General features: G+C 41.2%; 1 long non-coding RNA gene across 1 annotated transcript; it reads left to right on the forward strand.

The window, feature by feature from the left end:
- The first annotated feature begins 12,008 nt into the window (after nucleotides 1–12,008).
- On the forward strand, nucleotides 12,009–22,650 carry LOC309638870. The gene is made up of 2 exons (XR_014251372.1): nucleotides 12,009–13,614; nucleotides 14,727–22,650. It is a non-coding gene; the product is annotated as an uncharacterized lncRNA (long non-coding RNA).
- Nucleotides 22,651–23,131: the final 481 nt, after the last annotated feature.

The raw sequence follows: 23,131 nt of genomic DNA on the forward strand, positions 1-23,131 counted from the left end.
AGAGAGGAAGGAAGGAAGAAAGAAAGAAAGGGAGAAAGAAAAAGAAAGAGGGACACATACAGTGATTAATTACTGTTTACACCATTTGATGCTTTTGTGGTCCAAGGGAAACCTCTAACTTTAAGATAAAAAAGATGCCCGGTGGGCAAATTGTCAATCATGAATTGTTTAAAATATAACTTCAAACCCCAAATATAATGGAGTTGATTTTGAATCTTTTGCTGAACAAAAGTAAAAGAAACCATGAAGTGAGTGTTATTTAACATTCTAAAGGCAGTACCCTTGTAACTGGGATAATCAGATGTTCACAATAGAAATTTCAACCCAAGGTGGTGATTCAGTCTCCACAGTAAAATCTCAATAATTTAAATCCTGCTAATGCACGCAAGAACTGTGCTGAACTTTACCTTTGTATAATCTATGAGGAAATAGATTGCTTAGTCAAATTAAATATGAATAAGGATTTAGATGGGCTACTTAACTTATCAAGACAGCAAAACACTCCTTAGCAGCACTATTTACCTTCAATGTACTAATTACAGTAAAAATTGAAAATTGTGTTAGTGTATATTACTGGCTTAAACTTCACTTTTTAAAATTTTTATTTTATATTGGAGTATAGTTGATTTACAATGTTGTATTGGTTTCAGGTGTACAGCAAAGTGATTCAGTTATACATATACATATATCTATTCTTTTTCAGATTCTTTTCCCAGATAGGTTATTACGGAGTATTGAGTAGAGTTCCCTGTGCTATATCGTAGGTTCTTGTTGATTATCTATTTTACATGTTGTAGTGTGTATATGTCAATCCCAACCTCCTAATTTATCTCTCCCCACCACATTTCCCCTTTGGTAACTGTAAGTTGGTCTTCTAAATCTGTGAATCTGTTTCTGTTTTGTAAATAAGTTCATTGCATCATTTTTTAGATTCCACATATAAGTAATATCATATTATATTTGTCTTTCTCAGTCTGACTTCACTTAGCACGATAATCTCCAGGTCCACCCATGTTGCTGCAAATGGCATTACTTCATTCCTTTTTATGGCTGAGTAATATTTCATTGTATATATATACCATATCTTCTTTAGCCATTTCTCTGTTGATTGACATTTAGGTTGCTTCCATGTCTTATAAATAGTGCTACAATGAACATTGGGGTACATGTATCTTTTTGAATTATGGTTTTCTCCAGATACATGCCCAGGAGTAGGATTGCTGGATCATATGGTAGCTCTTTTTTTAGTTTTTTAAGAAACCTCCATAGTGGCTGCACCAATTTACATTCCCACCAACAGTGTAGGAGGGTTCCCTTTTCCACACCCTCTCCAGCATGTATTGTTCGTACATTTTTCAATGATGGCCATTCTGACCGGTGTGAGGTGATGCCTCATTGTAGTTTTGATTTTCAGTTCCCTAATAGTTAGCAATGTTGAGCATCTTTTCATGTGCTTTTTGGTTATCTATATGTCTTCTTTGGAGAAACATGTATTCAGATCTTCTGCCCATTTTTTGATTGGGTTGAAAATTGTGTTAGTGTATATTACTAACACAATTTTTTTTGATATTGAGCTGCATGAGCTGTGTGTATATTTTGGAGATTAATTGTTTTTTTGATACTGAGCTGCATGAGCTGTGTGTGTATTTTGGAGATTAATCCCTTGTCAGTCGCATCAGTTGCAAATATTTTCTCCCATTCTGTGGGTTCTTTTCATTTTGTTTATGGTTTCCTTTTCTGTGCAAAAGCTTTTAAGTTTAATTAGGTCCCATTTGTTTATTATTGTTTTTATTTTCCTTATTGTAGGAGGTGGATCCAAAAAGATATTGCTGCAATTTATGTCAAAGAGTGTTCTGCCTATGTTTTCCTCTAAGAGTTTTATAGTATCCCGTCTTACATTTAGGTTTTTAATGCATTTTGAAACTTCACTTATTTTAAAACATGGTATTAATTCAGATAGTAATTTATTTTAAAATTGTGAACTGTATATTGTGTTAGGCAGCTTCTAGTCTGGCTGAAACTCCTACAAAAGAGAATCTAATTGCTTAGTAAGGGTTGTCTTCGGGTTAATACAAATCACATTTCTGGCTAGAAATTTATCCTCGAGCTAACTTGCCGTAGGAAAGAAGTCTCTGTTCTGCAGCAAATCTTTGAAAGCAACTTCTAAAGAGCTGCCATGTGGCAACTGTCAAGCTCCCACCCGAATTCTGGTTCCCTGGACATCTAAAACTATTTTTAACCAGCTTTGCACATCTTCCACTAATAAGTGATTTCTCCAGCTCCACCGTTGTACTGCAACTCATCAGTTTTCCCGAGCACAGCCTAAATGCAGGCATTTGTCCTTGTCACAGATCTGCTGTGTGGTTCGGTCTCCTCTGTGCGATATTGCGTGGGACACATTAGGGCTTCTTTTCTCTGCAGTGATACACAGGTGCATCTTTGCGCTGGGCTCTGGGGTTAATTGCCTGCCTGTCCTCAGAAGCTGGTCAGCCCTCCTCACCGTCTTTTCTGCTGGCTGAGCCCAGTGGAGGCCCACCGTAATGACCCTGCTTAAAGAGAAAGAACAAAGGGCAGGAAATGGCTGGTACATTGTTTTCTTTGGGAATTACTGTATAGCATAGGCAACTCTGCTCAATATTCTGTAATAACCTATATAGGAAAAGAATCTGAAAAAGAATGAATATATATATATGTATAACTGAGTCACCTTGCTGTACACCTGAAACTAACACAGCATTGTAAATCAACTATACTCCAATATTTAAAAAAAAAAAATTAAATTTAAATAAATAAATAAATAAAGGAATGGAATGATGTGTCTATAAGCTGAATTGCCTCCTTGAATCTGTCGAAGGATAAGTGAGGTGCATCAAATCCTCCTGGAAAGAAACAGGAGAGCATTGAGCTCTACCTGCTCCCCAAGTCAAAAGCACCCCCTGGTGAGTGGGCTACTCTGAGAGTAGCGAACAGTTTTGTCCCAGAACAAAAAGTTAAAAGTCAAGATCTTTCTTGTTCATGCTGGGATCTGAAGGCTGAGTGTCTTCTACTTCTTATTACTAAGGAGAGGAGCAGTTCAGTTTACAGAACAAGTGCAAATTACCAAACCCAAAGCTTACTTTAATTAATAGGCTAATGAGAGATGTGATATTCACTGTTAACCTCCTGTTAACGGTTCCCCCTTCTCGGGGGAAAGGCACTTAGCATGGCATACAGCTGTCTTTGCTGTTTATCTCTACTTCTAAGTGGTTCCTGGTTCCATTTTTTTCCTCTTTTGATACTTTAGAACAAGTTTGCCAATAGTCTTGAATGCAATATTTGTTTATTCCAAAGAAACATATTTATAATAAAATCATTGTAGAAGGAACTCTAAAAAAAAAAAAAAGACAAACAGACGCAGAGACACATCATAAACAAACACATATGGGGCCACAACATCACTAATCATCAGGAAAATGCAAATCCAGACCATAATGAGATATCACTTTACATCCATTAAAATGACTATTGTATTAAAAAAAGAATCATAAGTATGGTGAGGATTTGGAGAAACTGGTACCCTTATGCATTGCTGATGGGAATGTAAAATGATGCAGCTGCTGTGGAAAACAATATGGTGGTTCCTCAAAAAATGAAACATACAACTACTTTATGATCCAATACCACCTCTGGGCATTTACCCAAAAAAATTGAAAGGAGGGACTCAGATATTTGGACCAATGTTTGTAACAGTGTTATTCTTATTTTCTCAAAAGGTAGAATTAACCAAATGTCCATCAACGGATGAATGGGTAAACAAAATATGGTACATACATACAATGGAATATTATTCAGTCTTAAAAAGGAATGAAGTTCTGACACATGCTGCAACATAGATGAACCTTGAAGACATTATGCTTAGGGAAAGAAGCCAAGCACTAAAGGACAAATATTATATGATGGCATTTATATGGGATACCTAGAGTAGTCAAACTCATAGAGACAGAAGGCAGAATGATGGTTACCAGGGGCTGGGGAAGTGGGTAATGGGAAGGTATGTTTTAATGTGTACAGAGTTTCAGTTTGGGATGATGAAAGGGTTCTGGAGCTGGATAGACATGATGGTTGCACAACCATGTTAATGTACTTAATGCAGTGAATTGTACACTTAAAAATGGTTAAAAGCATACATTTTATGTTATGTATATTTCACCAAAATTTTTTTTTTTTTTTTTTTTTTTTAACATCTTTATTGAAGTATAATTGCCTTACAATGGTGTGTTAGCTTCTGCTTTATAACAAAGTGAATCAGTTATACATATACAATATGTTCCCATTTCTCTTCCCTCTTGCATCTCCCTCCCTCCCACCCTCCCCATCCCATCCCTCTAGATGGTCACAAAGCACCGAGCTGATCTCCCTGTGCTATGCGGCTGCTTCCCACTAGTTATCTATTTTACATTTGGTAGTGTATATATGTCCATGACACTCTCTTACCCTGTCACATCTCACCCCACCCCCTCCCCATATCCTCAAGTCCATTCTCTAGTAGGTCTGTGTCTTTATTCCCGTCTTGCCACTAGGTTCTTCATGGCCTTTTTTTTTTTTTTTTCCCCTTAGATTCCGTATATATGTGTTAGCATACTGTATTTGTTTTTCTCTTTCTGACTTACTTCACTCTGTATGACAGACTCTAACTCCATCCACCTCATTACAAATACCTCCATTTCATTTCTTTTTATGGCTGAGTAATATTCCATTGTATATATGTGCCACATCTTCTTTATCCATTCATCTGTCGATGGACATTTAGATTGCTTCCATGTCCTGGCTATTGTAAATAGAGCTGCAATGAACATTTTGGTACATGACTCTTTTTGACCTATGGTTTTCTCAGGGTATATGCCCAGTAGTGGGATTGCTGGGTCGTATGGTAGTTCTATTTGTAGTTTTTTAAGGAACCTCCATACTGTTCTCCATAGTGGCTGTATCAATTTACATTCCCACCAACAGTGCAAGAGTGTTCCCTTTCCTCCACACCCTCTCCAGCATTTATTGTTTCTAGATTTTTTGATGATGGCCATTCTGACCGGTGTGAGATGATATCTCATTGTAGTTTTGATTTGCATTTCTCTAATGATTAATGATGTTGAGCATTCTTTCATGTGTCTGTAGGCCATCTGTATATCTTCTTTGGAGAAATGTCTATTTAGGTCTTCGGCCCATTTTTGGATTGGGTTGTTCGTTTTTTTGTTATTGAGCTGCATGAGCTGCTTGTAAATCTTGGAGATTAATCCTTTGTCAGTTGCTTCATTTGCAAATATTTTCTCCCATTCTGATGGTTGTCTTTTGGTCTTGTTTATGGTTTCCTTTGCTGTGCAAAAGCTTTTAAGTTTCATTAGGTCCCATTTGTTTATTTGTGTTTTTATTTCCATTTCTCTGGGAGCTGGGTCAAAAAGAATCTTGCTGTGATGTATGTCATAGAGTGTTCTGCCTATGTTTTCCTCTAAGAGTTTGATAGTGTCTGCCCTTACACTTAGGTCTTTAATCCATTTTGAGTTTATTTTTGTGCATGGTGTCAGGGAGTGTTCTATTTTCATACTTTTACATGTACCTGTCCAATTTTCCCAGCACCACTTATTGAAGAGGCTGTCTTTTCTCCACTGTATATGCTTGCCTCCTTTATCAAAAATAAGGTTCCCATATGTGTGTGGGTTTATCTCTGGGCTTTCTATCCTGTTCCATTGATCTATATTTCTGTTTTTGTGCCAGTACCAAACTGTCTTGATTACTGAAGCTTTGTAATATAGTCTGAAGTCAGGGAGCCTGATTCCCCCAGCTCCATTTTTCGTTCTCAAGATTGCTTTGGCTATTCGGGGTCTTTTGTGTTTCCATACAAATTGTGAAATTTTTTGTTCTAGTTCTGTGAAAAATGCCAGTGGTAGTTTGATAGGGATTGCATTGAATCTGTAGATTGCTTTGGGTAGTAGAGTCATTTTCACAATGTTGATTCTTCCAATCCAGGAACATGGTATATCTCTCCATCTATTTGTATCATCTTTAATTTCTTTCATCAGTGTCTTATAATTTTCTGCATACAGGTCTTTTGTCTCCTTAGGTAGGTTTATTCCTAGATATTTTATTCTTTTTGTTGCAATGGTAAATGGGAGTGTTTTCTTAATTTCACTTTCAGATTTTTCATCATTAGTGTATAGAAATGCAAGAGATTTCTGTGCATTAATTTTGTATCCTGCTACTTTACCAAATTCATTGATTAGCTCTAGGAGTTTTCTGGTAGCATCTTTAGGATTCTCTATGTATAGTATCATGTCATCTGCAAATAGTGACAGCTTTACTTCTTCTTTTCCGATTTGGATTCCTTTTATTTCTTTGTCTTCTCTGATTGCTGTGGCTAACACTTCCAAAACTATGTTGAATAATAGTGGTGAGAGTGGGCAACCTTGTCTTGTTCCTGATCTTAGTGGAAATGGTTTCAGTTTTTCACCATTGAGGACAATGTTGGCTGTGGGTTTGTCATATATGGCCTTTATTATGTTGAGGAAAGTTCCCTCTATGCCTACTTTCTGCAGGGCTTTTATCATAAATGGGTGTTGAATTTTGTCGAAAGCTTTCTCTGCATCTATTGAGATGATCATATGGTTTTTCTCCTTCAGTTTGTTAATATGATGTATCACATTGATTGATTTGCGTATATTGAAGAATCCTTGCATTCCTGGGATAAACCCCACTTGATCATGGTGTATGATCCTTTTAATGTGCTGTTGGATTCTGTTTGCTAGTATTTTGTTGAGGATTTTTGCATCTATGTTCATCAGTGATATTGGCCTGTAGTTTTCTTTCTTTGTGACATCTTTGTCTGGTTTTGGTATCAGGGTGATGGTGGCCTCGTAGAATGAGTTTGGGAGTGTTCCTCCCTCTGCAATATTTTGGAAGAGTTTGAGAAGGATAGGTGTTAGCTCTTCTCTAAATGTTTGATAGAATTCACCTGTGAAGCCATCTGGTCCTGGGCTTTTGTTTGTTGGAAGGTTTTTAATCACAGTTTCAATTTCAGTGCTTGTGATTGGTCTGTTCATATTTTCTATTTCTTCCTGGTTCAGTCTCGGCAGTTTGTGCCTTTCTAAGAATCTGTCCATTTCTTCCAGGTTGTCCATTTTATTGGCATAGAGTTGCTTGTAGTAATCTCTCATGATCTTTTGTATTTCTGCAGTGTCAGTGGTTACTTCTCCTTTTTCATTTCTAATTCTATTGATCTGAGTCTTCTCCCTTTTTCTCTTGATGAGTCTGGCTAATGGTTTATCAATTTTGTTTATCTTCTCAAAGAACCAGCTTTTTGTTTCATTGATTTTTGCTATTGTTTCCTTCATTTCTTTTTCATTTATTTCTGACCTGATCTTTATAATTTCTTTCCTTCTGCTGGCTTTGGGGTTTTTTTGTTCTTCTTTCTCTAATTGCTTTAGGTGCAAGGTTAGGTTGTTTATTCGAGATGTTTCCTGTTTCTTGAGGTAGGCTTGTATTGCTATAAACTTCCCTCTTAGCACTGCTTTTGCTGCGTCCCATAGGTTTTGGGTCGTCGTATCTCCATTGTCATTTGTTTCTAGGTATTTTTTGATTTCCCCTTTGATTTCTTCAGTGATCACTTCGTTATTAAGTAATGTATTGTGTAGCCTCCATGTGTTTGTATTTTTTACAGGTCTTTTCCTGTAATTGATATCTAGTCTCATAGCGTTGTGGTCGGAAAAGATACTTGATACTATTTCAATTTTCTTAAATTTACCAAGGCTTGATTTGTGACCCAAGATATGATCTATCCTGGAGAATGTTCCATGAGCACTTGAGAAAAATGTGTATTCTGTTGTTTTTGGATGGAATGTCCTATAAATATCAATTAAGTCTATCTTGTTTAATGTATCATTTAAAGCTTGTGTTTCCTTATTTATTTTCATTTTGGATGATCTGTCCATTGGTGAGAGTGGGGTGTTAAAGTCCCCTACTATGATTGTGTTGCTGTCGATGTCCCCTTTTATGGCTGTTAGTATTTGCCTTATGTATTGAGGTGCTCCTATGTTGGGTGCATAAATATTTACAATTGTTATACCTTCCTCTTGTATCGATCCCTTGATCATTATATAGTGTCCTTCTTTGTCTCTTGTAATAGTCTTTATTTTAAAGTCTATTTTGTCTGATATGAGAATTGCTACTCCAGCTTTCTTTTGATTTCCATTTGCATGGAATATCTTTTTCCATCCCCTCACTTTCAGTCTATATGTGTCTCTAGGTCTGAAGTGGGTCTCTTGTAGACAGCATATATATGGGTCTTGTTTTTGTATCCATTCAGCCAGCCTGTGTCTTTTGGTGGGAGCATTTAATCCATTTACATTCAAGGTAATTATCGATATGTATGTTCCTATTCCCATTTTCTTAAATGTTTTGGGTTTGTTATTGTAGGTGTTTTCCTTCTCTTGTGTTTCTTGCCTAGAGAAATTCCTTTAGCATTTGTTGTAAAGCTGGTTTGGTGGTGCTGAACTCTCTCAGCTTTTGCTTGTCTGTAAAGGTTTTAATTTCTCCATCGAATCTGAATGAGATCCTTGCTGGGTAGTGTAATCTTGGTTGCAGGTTTTTCTCCTTCATCACTTTAAGTATATCCTGCCACTCCCTTCTGGCTTGCAGAGTTTCTGCTGAAAGATCAGATGTTAACCTTATGGGGATTCCCTTGTGTGTTATTTGTTTTTTTTCCCTTGCTGCCTTTAATATGTTTTCCTTATATTTAATTTTTGATAGTTTGATTAATATGTGTCTTGGTGTGTTTCTCCTTGGGTTTATCCTGTATGGGACTCTCTGTGCTTCCAGGACTTGATTAACTATTTCCTTTCCCATATTAGGGAAGTTTTCAACTATAATCTCTTCAAATATCTTCTCAGTCCCTTTCTTTTTCTCTTCTTCTTCTGGGACCCCTATAATTCGAATGTTGGCGCGTTTAATGTTGTCCCAGAGGTCTCTGAGACTGTCCTCAGTTCTTTTCATTCTTTTTTCTTTATCCTGCTCTGCAGTAGTTATTTCCACCATTTTATCTTCCAGGTCACTTATCCTTTCTTCTGCCTCAGTTATTCTGCTATTGATCCCATCTAGAGTATTTTTAATTTCATTTATTGTGGTTTTCATCATTGCTTGGTTCCTCTTTAGTTCGTCTACGTCCTTGTTAAATGTTTCTTGCATTTTGTCTATTCTATTTCCAAGATTTTGGATCATCCTTACTATCATTATTCTGAATTCTTTTTCAGGTAGACTACCTATTTCCTCTTCATTTGTTAAGTCTGGTATGTTCTGACCCTGCTCCTTCATCTGCTGTGTGTTTTTCTGTCGTCTCATTTTGCTTATCTTACTGTGTTTGGGGTCTCCTTTTTCACAGGCTGCAGGTTCGTAGTTCCTGTTGTTTTTGGTATCTGTCCCCAGTGGCTAAGGTTGGTTCAGTGGGTTGTGTAGGCTTCCTGGTGGAGGGAACTAGTGCCTGAGCTCTGGTGGATGAGGTTGGCTCTTGTCTTTCTGGTGGGCACGTCCACGTCTGGTGGTGTATTTTGGGGTGTCTGTGGCCTTATTATGATTTTAGGCAGCCTCTCTGCTAATGGATGGGGCTGTGTTCCTGTCTTGCTAGTTGTTTGGCATAGGGTGTCCAGCACTGTAGCTTGTTGGTCGTTGAGTGAAGCTGGGTCTTGATGTTGAGATGGAGATCTCTGAGAGATTTTTGCCGTTTGGTATTACGTGAAGCTGGGAGGTCTCTTGTGGACCAGTGTCCTGAAGTTGGCTCTCCCACCTCAGAGGCACGGCCCTGATGCCTGGCTGGAGCACCAAGAGCCTTTCGTCCACACGGCTCAGAGTAGAAGGGAGAAAAAATAGAAAGAAAGAAAGAAAGAAAGAAAGAGGCTATAATATAGTGAAGTAAAATAAAGCTATTGTAAAGCAAAGCTATACAGACAAAATCGCACCCAGAAGCATATACATATACACTCACAAATAAAGGAAAAGGGGAAAAATTAATATATCCTGCTCCCAAAGTCCACCTCCTGAATTTGGGATGATTCGTTGTCTATTCAGGTATTCACCAGATGCAGGCACATCAAGTTGTTTGTGGAGTTTTAATCCGCTGCTTCTAAGGCTGCTGGGAGAGATTTCCCCTTATCTTCCCTGTTCGCACAGTTCCTGGGGTTCAGCTTTGGATTTGGACCCGCCTCTGCGTGTAGGTCACCTGAGGGCGTCTGTTCCCCGCACAGACAGGACGGGGTTAAAGGAGCAGCTGCTTCGGGGGCTCTGGCTCACTCAGGCCGCGGGGAGGGAGGTGTACAGAGGAGGCGGGGTGAGCCTGCGGCGGCCGAGGCCGGCGTGACGTTGCACCAGCCTGAGGCGGGCAGTGCGTTCTCCCGGGGAACTTGTCCCCGGATCACGGGACCCTGGCAGTGGCGGGCTGCACAGGCTCCCGGGAGGGGCGATGTGGAGAGTGACTTGTGCTCACACACAGGCTTTTTGGAGGCGGCAGCAGCAGCCCCAGCGTCACACGCCCGTCTCTGGGGTCCGTGCTGATCGCCGCGGCTCACGCCTTTCTCTGGAGTTCGTTTAGGTGGCACTCTGAATCCCCTCTCCTTGCGCGCCGCGAAACAAAGAGGCAAGAAAAAGTCTCTTGCCTCTTCGGCAGCTGCAGACTTTTTCCCGGACTCCCTACCAGCCAGCTGTGGTGCGCTAACCCCTTCAGGCTGTGTTCACGCCGCCAGCCCCAGTCCTCTCCCTGCGATCCAACCGAAACCGAAACCCGAGCCTCAGCTCCCAGCCCCGCCCGCCCTGGCAGGTGAGCAGACAAGCCTCTCGGGCTGGTGAGTGCTGCTCCGCGCCGAGCCTCTGTGCGGGAGTCTCTCCGTTTTTTTTTCTCTGCGCCCCTGTTGCTGTGGGGTCTGCGGTGATCGCCGCGGCTCGCGCCCTTCTCTGGAGTTCGTTTAGGCGGCGCTCTGAATCCCCTCTCCTTGCGCGCCGCGAAACAAAGAGGCAAGAAAAAGTCCCTTGCCTCTTCGGCAGCTGCAGACTTTTTCCCGGTCTCCCTCCCAGCCAGCTGTTGTGCGCTAATCCCTTCAGGCTGTGTTCACGCTGCCAGCCCCAGTCCTCTCCCTGCGATCCAACCGAAACCGAAACCGGAGCCTCAGCTCCCAGCCCCGCCCGCCCCGGCGGGGGAGCAGACAAGCCTCTCGGGCTGGAGAGTGCTGCTCGGCGCCGAGCCTCTGTGCGGGAATCTCTCCGTTTTTCCCTCTGCGCCCCTGTTGCTGTGGGATCCGCGTTGGTAGCTGCGGCTCGCGCCCGTCTCTGAAGTTCGTTTAGGCAGCGCTCTGAATCCCCTCTCCTCGCGCACCAGGAAACAAAGAGGGAAGAAAAAGTCTCTTGCCTCTTCAGCAGCTGCAGACTTTTTCCCGGACTCCCTCTTGGCTAGCTGTGGTGCACTAACGCCTTCAGGCTGTGTTCACGCCGCCAACCCCAGTCCTCTCCCTGCGATCCGACCGAAGCCCGAGCCTCAGCTCCCAGCCCCGCCCGCCCCGGCGGGTGAGCAGACAAGCTTCTCGGGCTGGAGAGTGCTGCTCGGCGCCGAGCCTCCGTGCGGGAACCTCTCAGCTTTGCCCTCCGCACCCCTGTGGCTGCGCTCTCCTCCGTGGCTCCGAAGCTTCCCCCCTCTGCCACCCGCAGTCTCCGCCCGCTAAGGGGCTTCCTAGTGCGTGGAAATCTTTCCTCCTTCACGGCTCCCTCCCACTAGTGCAGGTGCCGTCCCTATTCTTTTGTCTCTGTTATTTCTTTTTTCTTTTGCCCTACCCAAGTACGGGGGGAGTTTCTTGCCTTTTTGGAGATCGGACGTTTTCTGCCAGCGTTCAGTGGGTGTTCTGTGGGAGCAGTTCCACGTGTAGATGTATTTCTACTGTATCTGTGGGAAGGAAGGTGATCTCCGCGTCTTACTCTTCCGCCATCTTCCCGAGGACCCCCCAAAATTTTTTTAAAAAGAACAAATGTGAGCAAAGGGGCAGAGTGGGCTTCAGTAAGATTCATTCCATTTGCAAAGGGGAAAATTACACTGAAAATTGCTTTTGCCTGTTCCTTACAGTCAAAACTTAACTCGTCCTTCATTTTTGCTGGCTGAAAAGTCTTCAAAGAAAGTATTTATGCTATCAAATCTTATCATAAAATCAGATAAGAATGTTTAGGAATTCAGAACATCAAAGGAAATGATATAATTTCATGGCTAATCTAGATAAATTTTTTTGTTTTATTGGCAGAGCCCACATCAACTGTTTCCCCTGAGGACAGTGCAGCAATGGAACACTTGGGGGGGGGCACCCCATTATACGCCAAGTGGGGTAGAGCCATCGCAGAGGCACCACACAGGAGGATGGGCCAGCATTGAACACTACATCAAGGATGCCAAGAGCAGGTGAGTGGAATAGAGTCAGGGCAGGGTCAGTGTGTACCTGGGCCACAGTCCAGGCTTGTCAGGCAAACACCCCTGGAATGGGTTTGTTATTTCTAACCAGCTGCTTCCTGCTTCTTTGCCTTTTGCCTGCTTTGAAGAGGCCAGTCCAGTTGGTGTTTGTCAAATCAGGTTTGAAGCAAATGTATCCCTTACCCTTATTTTCTAAATACGATTGATAATTTTTAAAACTGGGAAACAAAGTTAAACTTGAATAACAACTCTTGTCAAAAATCCCAGTCATTGAAAATCTCCACCGTGGCATGAGTCAAGAAAAAGTATGCTTTCAAGTGGGATGATTCATTTATTTTATGCACACACCTGTAGCTTGTTACCTAATGCAGGTCTGGAACGTGTTTTACCTTGCTTGAGAAACCTATAGTTCTCATCTCTTGATGCAAATGCATGTACTATTTCACACACTGCCATAGACCTCTCTATGGCTATTTGAGTAATTGAGATGGAAAACCTTTAAATTGTCATATCTGGGCCCAAGAAACTAAGGGACTTAAAAAATACCTTGGCATGACAGTAGTCTATTAAGATTATCCCTATTGAAGCAATTATTTTTGGTGAGTGCTATGACTGTCCTGTATTAGACGGCTTTTCAAATTTTCATTACAGACTTCAGCAAAGTTAAGTGATTTTTTCATCCTCATGATATGCAACAGAATTTCACACTCAGCTTTCTGTCAACATCTAAATCAGCATCAAGATAGGATGATTGCTTATACTTTCATTTGGCCCTCTGGCTCATGGAGATATCTGCCATTTTTGCAGAAATTTAAATGACCAACATTCTTCAAAAAGCCAAGAACTTCACAAAATTTTGTCCACTTCAGTCTCGGTGACACTTCAAATAATGGTGACAAGGAATGTAAGTTTAAACGTCAGTTCTCTGAACAAGGCTCACTGCTCTAAAATATGTCTTCATTTTCCAGCTTCCCTTCTTGAGCCTTGAAAACCTGTAAACAATTTGCTAGGACAGAAATTACTAAGAGGTTCTTCTGTTTCTGGCAATATTATAGATAAGGTACTATGGACAACCTTTCCTCTGAAACAACTAAAAATGCTGGGTAAAGTTTTTAACAATCATTGAAAATGCATCACTGAACTGGCAATAAAGAAAGGCATCCAGGGAGACTTCGGGGCCAAGATGGCGACAGGAACGGGCAAACATAAGCTGCTGAGTACTGGCCCTACAGAGCCATGGTCCATCCGAGAGAAGCTGTGTTTAGCATCTTCCGTTATGAGGAGTGGAGATCAAAATTGGATCTAAGGACACCTTTTAATTGTCTTAAGTGTTCAGATTACTTAATATACAAATTTGCATTTGTATGGTATATCTCTACTACTTTAACCATTCAGATGAGTTTACCAAAGCACCATTGCTGGTCACACTTAGCACTTATACAATTTTATGTATTTTTCAAAGATGAAACCAGGATCTTCCAGGTAGCAGCTGTTCTCGAGCTGGTAAATCCTGTGACAAAACGAAGCACACTAATTTGGTAAATCTCAGATTGAACTTAAATATAACTCAAATATAAACTGAACTCATTTTTAAACAAAATACCAAGTAAACTGAATTGAAATAGAATCTAATCTGTATATTTTCTTACATTTTTTATTAAAAAAATAGTAGAAGAATACTTAAGTAAAACTTTAAAATTTTAAATTGTATTTATATTTTGAGGAGGTACTTAAGTCATAAGGTTCATTCAAAATGGTTGAGACTTCCCTGGTGGCTCAGTGGTTGAGAGTCCGCCTGCCAATGCAGGGGACACGGGTTCGAGCCCTGGTCCGGGAGGATCCCACATGGCGCGGAGCAACTGAGCCTGTGCACCACAACTGCTGAGCCTGCGCTCTGGAGCCCGCGAGCCACAGCTGCTGAGACCGTGTGCCACAACTACCGAAGACCGTGCACCTGGAGCCCGTGCTCCGCGGCGGGAGAGGCCACCGCAGTGAGAGGCCTGCGCGGCGCAGCGAAGAGTGGCCCCCACTCGCCGCAGCTAGAGAAAGCCCGCGCGCAGCGATGAAGACCCAAAGCAGCCAAAAATAAATGAAGAAGTAAATAAAAATTAAAAAAAAAAAAATGGTACACAGTGTTTTCCTCCCATCACTGTATCGTATCTCCCAGGGTTAGTAGTTTCTTGTGTGTTTCTCTGCCATTAAATTTGTATACATGAACAAATAAATATTTTCTTTTCCCCCCCAAAAAAAAAAAAAAAAAAAAAGAAAGGCATCCACAGAGGCCAAACATCAAGTGAAAGCAGGAAAGTGGAGATGGAAGCAAGCACAGAAGCTGGCTTTCACCCTGGGAGCAGGGGCGGACCCTGGCCACTTGAAGCTTCTGCTCTGACAGCTGCGTGGGGTCCAGGAACAAAAAGACAAAGACAAGGGCCCACCCAAGGTGGGAATCTAATAAGAGACACTGCAGAAAGCTGGGATGCCAAAGACTCTCATTGTAAATGTCTATCAGAAATAAACTTGCTTCACAGATGGAGACAGAAAGGAAATAGGTAGCTGGGTTGAAGGGAAAACAATTTGACTCCAAACATTTACACCCGAAAGCTGACTCTTCTGAAGATTTGCTGTCCAAATTCACCCCACCTATGTTGTCCTACAAACCTCAAGCGAGTAAGTTAAAGTATCATGGGTCCGTAATGCCCACAGTAGCCTAGAGAAAGCCAACACAAATCCTTGATGGATAAGCTAAAAGGAATTATATATCAATCCTCAAAGAAATTCTACAGATGAAGCATGAACCTACAGTCACATATACATGCACAAATACACACACACACACGCATATTACAAAGAAATAAGCCACCAATGCAAGAGCCATTAGAAATAACACATAGCAAAATCAAAGCCACAAAAATTTTAGATGTTGGACAGAGACTAAAAATTAAGTATTATTTAATTGTTTGAAGCTATAAAAGAGAAATTAAAAATATAAATAAGAGACAATAAAAATAATGGAGGTAGGGAAAGGAAAACTATTCATTTTATTAGTAAAAATATAATAATTAAAAAGGAAAGCTTAAAGGACTTACTAACAACAGAATAGGCCCAATTTAAGAAAGAATCAACAGGAAAATGGATTTGAAGAAATTACTCAAAATTCAGCATGGAGAGACAAGGAGATGAAAAATATGAAAGATTAATGAGAGTCATGGAGAATAGAAGGAGAAAATCAGATATACATCTAATGGCAATTTATTTATAAGAGAGAATGAGGCAGAGGAGATAGTAAAGAGATATAGTTTCTAAAATTGTTGCAAGATACTAATCTTCATATTCAGAATCTAAAAGAAGGTATAGTGGTCATATATTAGCGACTTTAAAATAATAACCATTCATTGAGTGTAGGCACGTTAATAGCATTTTATATACGGAGTAATTTCACAGTCACAGACTCAGGCTTCCAAAAATGTATCTTTATCTTTGTAAAACTCGATGTTGTGTTCCATCTCTAATCCCCGTTCTGTCTTATGCAGACGCTTAATCCAGTGGCTTCTACATGAACTCAGTCTGTTTCAGTGACTTGTTGAAATCCTCTTCTCACTGTTCCCTTGCCCTTCTCTCCTGGAGGCATCTGTCTGTAGGGAGGGAGCTGTCAGCTTCTTGATCTAAGTCAGCTGTTCTCAACCCTGGCTGCTCATTACCATCAACCAAGTCGCTTTTGAAATATGGGAAAGCCCAGACCCCACATATATTGATAGATACTCTGATGTCAAAGGGTCGGGGTGGAGCCCAGGCATCCGTATTTTTAAATAATCCACACGGCTGAGAGTCACTGATCTAAGCCCCATAGGGACCCTCTATGACCTGAGGGACTGCAGGTCAACCTCAACTCATCTGGTTCTCACCCCTGACCGTGAACAGCAGCCTTCTCTAACCTTAATGTGTGTATGAGCTCCCTGAGGTTTTTTTTTTTAAAATCGTTGATCCTGATATAAAAGTTCTGGGATAGGGCCTGAGATTCCACATTTCTAACATATGTCCAGGTGATGCTGAGGCTGCGGTCTATGGACCCCACTTTGAGTAAATAGCAAGAGTGTCCAAACTGAATCATCAATTCCCAGCCTTGATTCCACATTGAAATCACATGGGTAGCTTTAAAACACAGTGATGCCTGGATATCATTGTCTGTCAGAGATTGTGATTAATTGGACTGGGGTGTGGTCCAGGCATTGGAAAGTTTAGAGACCCCCAAGACTGAGAGGCTCTGCCTTAAACAAAGACCTCGAGTGATTGTAAATTTGATGTGTTAACTTGGCTGGATCACAGGATGCCCAGATATCTGGTTAAACATTATTTCTTAATGTGCCCATGGGGATGTTTCAGAAGAGATTAGCATTTGAATTTGTAGAATGAATAAAGCATGTTGACCACCCCCGCCTCTGCCCCAAGGTGAGTGGCCCTCATCCCAATCTGCTGGGGGCCTGCATAGAACAAAAAGGTGGAGGAAGGGAGGATCTGCTCTCCTTCTGCCTGACTGTGGAGCTGAAACATCAATTGTCTCCTGCCCACAGCGCTCCTGGTTCTCAGGCCTTTGAACTAAACCACCAGCCTCCCTGGGTCTCCAGCTTGCAGATGGTAGACCATGGGGCTTCTCAGCCTCCATAATCACATGAGTCAATATCTTATAATAAATCTCTTTCCAGATATAAATATGCACCTCCTGGTTCTGTTTCTGTGGAGAACCCTGACTAATACGCCTAGGCAACCTGCTGACGCTGACTGTTCCCCTGGGCTCTGGTGCTGGGGATCTGCTCAGACGGCAGCCTCCTGCCCCGCCTTATCCTTGTTCCCACTCTAAAGCCCCTGCAGGCTCAGCAGCTCCCTTATTGCTGTTTTCTCTGACTCTTGCACCAGGTAATGTTTTCCTCCCACGTGGGGACCCTGGGACCTTTGAGATGAGCCGCAGCCCCGTCCCTCATTGGGAAGACGCCAGCATCTTGGGATGGCCAGTAGCCACTCCCCCCGTCCCTCACCGTCCTGCAGCCAAGGACTCTGGGGCTTCTCAGGGGACCTGTGGGGGAGGGGACTTTTCTACTCTCACATCCCCCAAACTTCACATGGGAGCATCTCCTGGAACCTTTTCCTATGCTCTCAGACTTCCTCCTGGCAGGACGTGGACACCCCTCTAAGCTTTCTTGATTTCTCCCCCAACACTCCCCTCCTCTTCAGCTGAGAGAGAGCTTCTTTATCTCTAGGAGTGGGTATAAGCAAGGAAAATCTTTTCTCCCTGTTCACATCTCCTTTGATGTCTGCTTTGTCTTACAGTATCAAGGTGCCTTTTAAACTTAAAAGCAAAGAAGTTGGTACCAAGACACAGAGAATGCGTGTAACTTAGCCAAGGACACCGAGGCAGCAGGTGAAGAGTCAGGAATCAGGCGGCTGACACTCATCACCAGCACATCCAGTGCTGTCACACCAGCCTGCCTGTCACCATGCCGTGTGTTTAAAGGAACATCTGGTACCTTTAAACTACACAGAGACTCTCCGCATGTAGCTCAAAGGGCTTCTGAAAGCTGTAGCTGGAGAAGAAGATGAATTCAATGGCCAAAAGAAAAAAAACATTCTGTCTTCCTTCCTTTTCACCTTAAACAACCCATGCATGTATGAGGAGTACAAAAGGCATTACTCCCCAGAATCTTCTAGCTGTGTATGCAGTGAACTAAAAAAAAGGAAAAAAAATTTAACCATATTTTCAAAAGAGTAATGAGTTCATCGTGACCTAAAGACAAAAGCTCAGCTTTCAAAACAAAACCTCTGTTAAAACCTCCATTCTGACAGTAAGTGTTCCTGATGCTATATTATATGTGAAAACTACAACATAAAATGTGGATGTATTAATAAAGATTAGAGGGGATAAAGTTTTGTGGTCACATTAAAAGTAACTAACATTACAGATTCTTATTCCTTTTTCAGTCATCTTAGATTGTCAGGCTCTAATCAACAGTGATGTGAATTCAGCTGTGAGTCAAAGATACTTTTACAATTCATGTTCTTATATATATTCTGGTTTACTTAAGGCAAAGAATGATGTCGGATAATTCCAGCTGTGTCTACACAAGGCAAATGTTTCAGGCTGAACAATATGGTATGACTGGGAAAACTGTGTTTTTAAAAAATTTTTCATCTGCCACGAATCCTGAGTACATGGAAAGATGCAATATGAAAATATTTTGAAGCAGATAAAATTCACATCATTATGAAATCTCTCGGGAGTCAAAATTCAAGTCAGTAAAAACAGCACTTCTGGAACAAGTCTTTTCAGAACTAAAAATATTTGTTGCAGGAAGCTTTGTTATCCTTACTTCTTGCCCCAAAACTCTGGGAAGTTACGGCAGGTAGGGTGAGAAGCGATCTGATAATAAAGCTCTTGTCGGCTAGAGACTCACATATTGAGAGCAACCAAGGAATTAATGAAGTCCCCTGAGTTCATGAAGGGTTCACCTCATAACCAGAGAGATGGAGATTGTTTTCTATGTTTGCATGACATCGGAGAAATAATTTCGTCATAAGCCTTTCCTTATTACAATGCATAAAGTGTTTTTCAAAAAACATTCAATATGAGTATGTAATGTTCTCACTGTAATCACTGTATATGTATCCATGTGCCCAAGTCTTTGTCTTTTCAGTAGTTTTGATATGTAATATCTCTCATGTGTGCCATGATCAAGAATTATTAACAAGTGCTTGTGAAAAGTATTCTTTATGTTTATGAAGATTTTAGAAGTTCAAAGCATGTTTCTTCTATGTGCACAGAGCCCCTTAAACATATACATATATTTCCTGCTTAAGACAATTTCTTAGCAGGAATTAAAGAACTTCAGAGTAAAATGATAATCTATGTGCCCATGAGACCATGAGAAGTGATAGGTATTTGGATTCTATTGCTGAATTTAGGACCAAAATGTGACTCGGGAGAGAGTGATGGGACAGCACAGGGGCAGAGGGACTGACTACATATATTGGAGTCCAGTAGATTTTCCACTGGCCTCTGGCCTCCTCCCCCATCACAATAACTGGAGGGAAATGGGAATTGATTGGTGTTACAGTGGGTGAACCTTCCCTAGGCACTATTGAATCAATTTCTCCTCATCTGATACTTCTGATGCCCCAAATACCCAGCATCTCTCAATTTAAGGCCTATCTGCTCAGTCACAATAGTTCAACCAGAGCTGACATGCTCTTCCTGAATCCTCTGCTTACACTTATCGTGATGGATGGTAATTATCGAGTTACACTTTGGTCTATTCTGCTAGAATATGAGCTCAGGAATTCCTTGAGCTCAGGACTTGAGTCTAATTTGTCGTTGTATCCTTAATACTTAGAACTGAGCCAGGTACACAATAGATGCTCTGAAAATCTTTGTTGAATGAGTAGATTGCCATAACGGGAAGACGGGATGTGGGGAATCTATCCCTTAGGATGCTTTCAGCTAAGTAACAGAAAGCCTAACTCAAAGTAGCATCAGAGTTCCCAGCAGTTCTATGGTAACATCAAGGTCCCGAGTCCTTTCTATCTCTCACTCTGCCCTCCGTAGTATTGGCTTTATGCTGGTTCTCTTCAAGTTTGCAGGGTGGCTTCCTGGAGGAAATAAGGCTGCACGATTCTCTGTTTATGTTTGGAGCTAGAGAGTGCCGACAGTCCTTCCCTTTAGCCGGATTGGGCCTCATCAGGCCACATACCCAGCCCTTAACCACCAGCTGACATCTGGGGCCTGGGTTCCTGAATCAGTAAGTAGCCAGGGGAGTGGGATTACCGTAACTGATGTAAACTGATCACGGTCTTCTCTGAAACAGACATCAATTCTCCAAACCTCATTGCTCTTCTACAATGAATGAGGGCTGGGATGGAGTTGAGGAATGACCCACAATGTCCACCATAGGGGTGCAGGTGCCAGTAGAGATTTAGGTACACCATTAATTTCTAAGTAAAGTGATTGCTGTTGTCACATTTTCCCAATCAGTGCTAGTCTTTTTACAAACACCAAAAAGTCTATGTCAGATGTCTATGCTGCATCTTTGCAATGCCACACAACAGATGAACAAGCCCAGGGTTTGAAGTTTGGTTACTATTGCTTTTATGGCTGGGGATCCAGAAATTAAGTTCTACTTTATCAATAGATGTAGAAGAGCTCAGACCCAAGACAAGTCTCCTGGAGATTTGAAAGCACATTCAAGTATGAGAAGAACTTGCTTAGAAGGGATGGCACCTTGTCTGGGGTATTGAACTACTGGAGATCAGGAAGCAGGAGACCCAGGGGCAGAGTGTACTGCAAAGATAATGTGTGGGGAGACCTGGGGATTAGGGGATAACAAGATGCTTTTCCGGTAGTCAGTGATGGGAATTAGACAGTGTCACGGCCCAGACTGAGGTCTCATATAATAGCATCTACCTCTGTGTCCAGGACACTTCCATGCTGTCTAGACTAATAAAGCATCCATGGGAGATAGCTCTTGACATATTTTTGTTGGTTCAAGGTTGGCCTGTTATTTACTCAGAGCTACTCCAGTTTTCACCTTTGCTCATGCAAAGTCTGTTACCATGATTGGAAAAAGCCCTGGCAAACTGCCTGGTAAACTCCAGGCAACAGCTAAGGAGATTCTTACATTTTCTCTTTCATCTCTTATATGAAAGGAGAAGCAAGAGTATTTCCTTCCACAGAAGTGATAACAATTAAGACCTGACTTTACCGTTTCCCAAAGCAAGCGGAGTATGCTTATGTCTCTTTTCAAGAAAACAAAAGTTATCCCAGAGTGCAAAGTGTACAAAGCTTAATACTCAGCATAGAAATGAAGTCTTCCAAGAAAATTGGATTTTAATCATTGCCCTGTTGTAATGCTGGCAGAGCAATCTGTGGTCAGGGAGGGGCCACAGTGCACCAGAGAACCAAAGGCTACAGAGAGTTATCTTTTCTGCTCAAATACCTTTTGTGAATTCACACAACAAATTATGTTTCATTTTTATGCTTCACAAAAACTTCCAGAAAAGACAGATTTCTAAAAAACCAAAATCTCCTCCTCCATAAAAAACTCTTTCACATAAGCAAAGCTTTTATTTCAGCTTTTACAATGCTCTTTGCCATTTTGTGCTTTGTCCTGAAATCTTATAAAACCAAGATTTGGCTCTTTTATAATTCATGGCATGTTATGTTTTCAGCCCTTGAATTTTCTTTAGACAAGGAAAGTGATTGTACAGTTCAGTTCTATTGCATGGGGCAGAGGGTCTTTATTTTTCTATGAAAGCTGAGGATTTAGACTTTTCCTGATAAAGTCAGGTACCTATACGCTGCTGTCTCAGAGCAAAGTTTAGCAAAAAATATAATTGTGTCACATTTTTTAAAACTAATTGGATGAGAAAGCAAACTAAAAGTTTGAGTTACAGAAATAAAATTTAATTTGCTTTCAAGCACAGATAAACTCAAGTCAGGTTAATCAAGTAGTGTCTGATAAAGGTCCTTTGAGGACTTGCTTTAGCAAATAAAGAAGGATGAAGTATAATTATCACAATTCATTGACTGATTAGTATTCTTAAATACCACTGGTTTATGATTAGCTCACCAATACTCCTGGTTTATTTTTATTTTACTACAATCTTGCTTGTGTAGGTGCAAACTTCTCAAGTTTATTTACTTAAGTAATTAAAATAATCTCTATTTAATATTTTTTGCAGTGTTAATTTGCTTAATAAAGCATGATTTCAACCATACCACTTTGTAGTCAAGGTTTAGAGGGAATGTAAGTGTTAGAGGGGTCTGCAGCTAAATGATCTTTAACTCTGATTTGATGGTGCCCTTCAGTGAAGTGTGGTTTAGTGGAGGAAAAAATGAAAAGACCCGGGTTGGAGACAAATTATTAACCCTCTCTGATTTTATTTGTTCATCTGTTTGAGGTTGATCCATACCTCCAAAGATTGTATTAAGATGAAATAGCTTTTAAGTATGCTATAGCTTTTAAAATTGCTCTTTAAACAGGAAAGCACTATTCAAATGTTGGGTATTATTACTATTTCAAAATCTGGATTGCTGAAGCTCAACCTAATGAGAGTTTTTTTTTTTTTTTTTGCATGTATGAAAAGAACTTGTTCAGTCAGCTTTTTCCCAGGGTGAATCACTCCTTCTAAGTAAGGTAGCTTATTGGGAACTCATCTACCTTTCCCAGGAGTCCAGAGGGCTACCCTGTTTGCAAAGTGTTATCCAGGGGTTCAGAAAAACAAACTCACCTCTCCTGGAGCAGCCAGACTAAGGTCTGTCTTATCCAAAAAGCCTGCTGTGATGACTTCATCTCGGTTACCTCTCTGCCTCTTCTGTGATTAGATTAAATTCAACAATTACTGAAAACCCTCCAGGGAAAAGACCACTTTGCTGGGTGCTGAGGTAGGGGGTGAGAGGGTGGTAGGACCTGAGATGGAAAGAGGGCTCAAGGGCACAGCCAACAGTCCACTGGCCCAGTCCTCAGGAATTCGCGGTCCGCAGAAGGACACTTGTTGGACATTCACACCCTATCAGGCAAGTAGGGGTAAGTGCAAAATAGAGATATAAAATGTGTATAGAAAGGGGAGATTAATTTGGACTGGGAATGTCTAGGAAGGCTTCTTAGAGGAGATGGGATTCTAGACACATCT

The sequence above is a fragment of the Balaenoptera physalus genome, assembly GCF_965194825.1.
Source record: "Balaenoptera physalus genome assembly, chromosome: 11".
Taxonomy (NCBI): Eukaryota; Metazoa; Chordata; class Mammalia; order Artiodactyla; family Balaenopteridae; genus Balaenoptera; species Balaenoptera physalus.